Source organism: Otolemur garnettii, unplaced genomic scaffold (genome assembly GCF_000181295.1).
Source record: "Otolemur garnettii isolate 467f Iridium unplaced genomic scaffold, OtoGar3 scaffold00207, whole genome shotgun sequence".
NCBI classification, from domain to species: Eukaryota; Metazoa; Chordata; class Mammalia; order Primates; family Galagidae; genus Otolemur; species Otolemur garnettii.
The window spans coordinates 2,113,185-2,117,245 of record NW_003852602.1 but is presented as its reverse complement, the minus strand read 5'-3'; the positions used below and the strand labels follow the sequence as shown (position 1 = coordinate 2,117,245).

General features: G+C 34.1%; 1 non-coding gene across 1 annotated transcript; it reads right to left on the bottom strand.

Moving 5' to 3' along the window:
• Positions 1 to 423: 423 nt before the first annotated feature.
• Positions 424 to 530, bottom strand: LOC111721971. Its single transcript, XR_002770947.1, has one exon. It is a non-coding gene; the product is annotated as a U6 spliceosomal RNA (small nuclear RNA).
• Between the last annotated feature and the right edge of the window lie 3,531 nt (positions 531 to 4,061).

Sequence of the window (4,061 nt, the reverse complement as noted above, 5' to 3'; positions counted from 1 at the left end):
GTTTCCATTGTTTTGGAATTTTCCTGTATGGTTCCATGTTTTTACTTGTCCTTCCTGGGTATGTAGCTGCTAACATGTTTAATCTTTCATATTTCAAAAATGTTAGAATGTAATATAGCCATTTTAAACTGTCATAGAAGGATTTTAAAAATATATAGAAACTAAACCTAATTCTTTGATCTCTAACAGTAGACCCAAGAAACAGATTTTCAAAGATGATAAATGAGCCAGTCTAATTAAACAATAGGTTCAAAATTAGAGTGGGGAGTAAGAAAAATATGATATAAATTCAGCAAGCAAATGTTCCTACTCTTTGAACTTGGCAAACATTTTCAAAGGAAGGTCCCATAATATAAAAAATCAGACTGTTCAGGGTATGATAAATATTGTATTTTTTTTTATGATTAATGATTCCCTTTAATAAAAAATATGGAACACTTCATGAATTTGTGTGTCATCCTTGCGCAGGGGCCATGCTAATCTTCTCTGTATCGTTCTAATTTTAGTATATGTGCTGCCGAAGCAAGCACATATTGTATCTTTTATACGATTATTATGGCCTCAGTCTCAGCATCTTAGGCAGTTTTTGAAATACTTTGGTTGTGTTACTTCTTTTCCCTTTCACAACAAACTTCTGAGGTTGTTGGTGCTGTTATGCCCATTTTATAGAAAGGATGATGTTTGGAACTCAGGGTTGTTGAGGGGCTATTTGCACTTTATTCCCATTTCTTTCATTCTTAACATAAATGTACTTTAATCCTCAAGAGAAACTAGCAGCAGTTTGTATTTCCACATTTTATTTTTTAAGCCAGTTCATATGTACTGTTTCTCCCACACAGCTTTCTAAGGTTATATATGCATTTATCTGAGATGTGTATGGGGATCATACTCCATGTCAAAGATATTTTGAAAGAAGAGGAAGTATTTGCAGATTGGTTCCTACAGTCTTTCTTTTGCCTGTGTCTACCATAAAATATTCACTGAATGTTCTTTACATGACAGTCTCTATGTGGTCATCTTAAAAACTAATCAGATAAAATTTTTAATTTTCCTGAAGCTTAAAGTCAGCTAAAATTGAAAAAAATAAGTTTCAATTTTCTGATTATAATAATCATCTGTGTGTAAGCATGTCAATTAAAAAATGGAATTTACTTATTTAACACATAAACTTTTGAGGAGCACTTAACAAGGGAAAGATATGGGGCAGGCTATCTGGTTATTCAGAGGAATCAGTACGTTTCTTTCCCTTCTGGTTCCCAGAGGGACTAGAAGCATATTTTGTTGTATGTGTGTGCATGTCTATTGAGGAAAGTATTGAGATGTTTGTAACTAAAATATTATATTTTATCATAATTATCTATTTCTTAAAATATCATGTTCGAACAAATCAAACAGTGAGGGGAAGAAAAAGTTTCAAAAATATTGATGAACACAGAAGAGCTTGGGGAAAAAATAACTTCTGAGCTGAGTCTTGAAGTTCTAGTGATGTGGTTTTAAAGTATGCACCCTGGATCCGTGGTGGGGGCATCAAATGGGATTTGTTATGAATGTTAAATTTTGGGTTCTACCCCAAACCTATTAATGCAAAAATTCTTGGGGTAGAGACCAGCAATCTACATTTTAACATGTTTTGATGTGTCAACTTGTCTGGATAAAGGGTGCCTAGATATTGAGCTAGACATTATTTCTGGGTGTGTTGTTATTTCCAGATGATATTGCCTTCCTAATGTGGCTGGGCATCATCAATTTAGGCCTAAATAGAACAAATGTTTTAAAAAGGACAGATTTGTCTCCTTCTTCTGCTTCAGGGCCTTTGGCTGAGACATTACTCTTCTCCTGTCCTTGAACTGAAACTTACCCTATTGGCCTTGTTCTTAGACTTTTAGACTCAACAGAACTATGCCACTGGCTTTATGGTTCTCCAGCCTACAGATACAGACTGTGGGACTTCTCAGCCTCAGTAATCAGGTGAGCCAATTTGTTGTAAGTTAAGGTATAGTATATATGTTTCTCTTTTTCTACTTCTGTTTCTTTGGAGAACCCAAGCTCATACACAAATTTTTCAGGTGATGCTGATATGGGGTAAATTTGAGAACATATGGCATAGTCAACATCCAAAAAGCAGAGCTTAAATAACCACAAACGGCATAACTGCTCAGATTCCTCATTGATAAAATAGAGTCAAAGCTGACACTGTAAACATGGTTCTTTATTTCAACCTCTCTAAATAGTAATTCCATATTTGCTATGTAAATATATTGATTTCTATATATTATATTCTATAGCAAATAAGTTTTATTATAGATAGCCAAGAAGGTATAAATATAGATGAATGAGCATATGAATATATATTTCTATATACACATTTAGAAATTGCAAAATAATAATCTAAATGTGTATTTCTCCTTTGAAAATTTGCTTATAAGGGTATACATGTTTTCCTATAATAAGGATATTGTGCAAAAACCCTAAACACTCAGGCAACTGAAAGAAAGAAAGAAAGAAAGAAAGAAAGAAAGAAAGAAAGAAAGAAAGAAAGAAAGAAAGAAAGAAAGAAAGGCAAATATAACAGAGTATTAACACTGTTGAATTTAGTCAATGAATTATTTATTGGTCATTCATTACTTCTGTATTTTTGATGATTTTCATAAAAAAATTAATTTTAGAGAGGAAAAAGCCTATTAGAGTTGTCCTTAGAATCTCTAGAGAATTTTTGTATGATATAAAAATCAACTCATTTTTTACTTTATTTCTTTACCAATACTGGCATTAAAAATGTTTCTTGGCAGTTTTCAAGCAGTGAAATATCCTCATAAGTCAAACATTCCAACTACTTGGGAAATTCAAAAGATGCATCATCAACTGCTTATAAAGCAGTGATTTCCAAATTTGACTGCACATTAAATCATCAGTATAAAAACGTGGCTAAAGCCCAAATCCCACTTAGAAAGATTTAACGAATTCAGTATGGTGTGAGATCTATGTGCTGACTTCTTTAACCTTTCCAGGTTACTCCAAAGTGCACTCCACATTGTACAACATTGGTCTAAACACTAAATGCAATGGCTAGTAAAGTACTGAAAAAAGTGGAATGCCTCAGGGAAACACTTCAAAGCTTCTTGAATAATTCAAAGGGAGAGAATAGGTGCTGCTTTGGGAGAAGGGTGGGTTTTGTTGGATGCTGGGAGTCCCAGGGCTTCTGCACAAGGGAAAAAGTTGAGGTTTTTCTTTTTGGTTTTCGCAATACCAGAAAAAATGTTAGGGGTCTGGGGTCCCAGTTCCCTGTACCCAGTTGACCTGGTTCAATTATTTGACTGAGATCTAGACCAATAGAAACCAAAAGGATGTAGAAATGAAAAGTAAACTAGCAGCACAGGCAGTGTGAATAAAAAGCAAAAGTAACTTTACATAGGCTTTAATAGAACAAAGATAAATTTAAGAACAAAGAAAAATGTAGAGCACTTCCAAAGAGGGGGTGCATCTCAAGAGTGAGAAAAGAGAGAAAGAAATGGAGATGCAAAGGCAGTGCAGAGGTGTAAGTATCCTCTTTCCCTCCATTTGAAATGGTTTGTAAGTAACTCATTGGCTTCTCTACACATCCAGGCATTATTAACCTTTTCTGTTAGTCATTAATTATTGTCCTTTTTTATATTATTGATCATTGATCACTAGATTACCTCATACCTACATTCTTTTCCCTTTTTTGATGAGAATTGTTAAGTATAAAAAACTGAGTAAAACAAAAAATGGTTCTGTCGGGATGGGCAAACTTGTTCTATGTTCTTGGTGTGCTCTTGGTGGAAGAATGACCAGACCCACCTAAAGTAAGGCAAGCGTAAAAAAAAAAAAAAAAAAAAGGTTATTGAGGAAGAGAAAGATAGGTTTATAGAGCAAGATTAAGATACAGATTTACAGATCAAGGTACATTCACTTCTGACAATTAAGGGGCCCCCTTGTGGTGACAAAAAAAGACGGCCTTGGTTGTGTTCTGGGATCCTGTTTTACATTTTAATTTGGGCCCTCTTCATGATTCAGACATGATCATGGAACCACTTTGATAG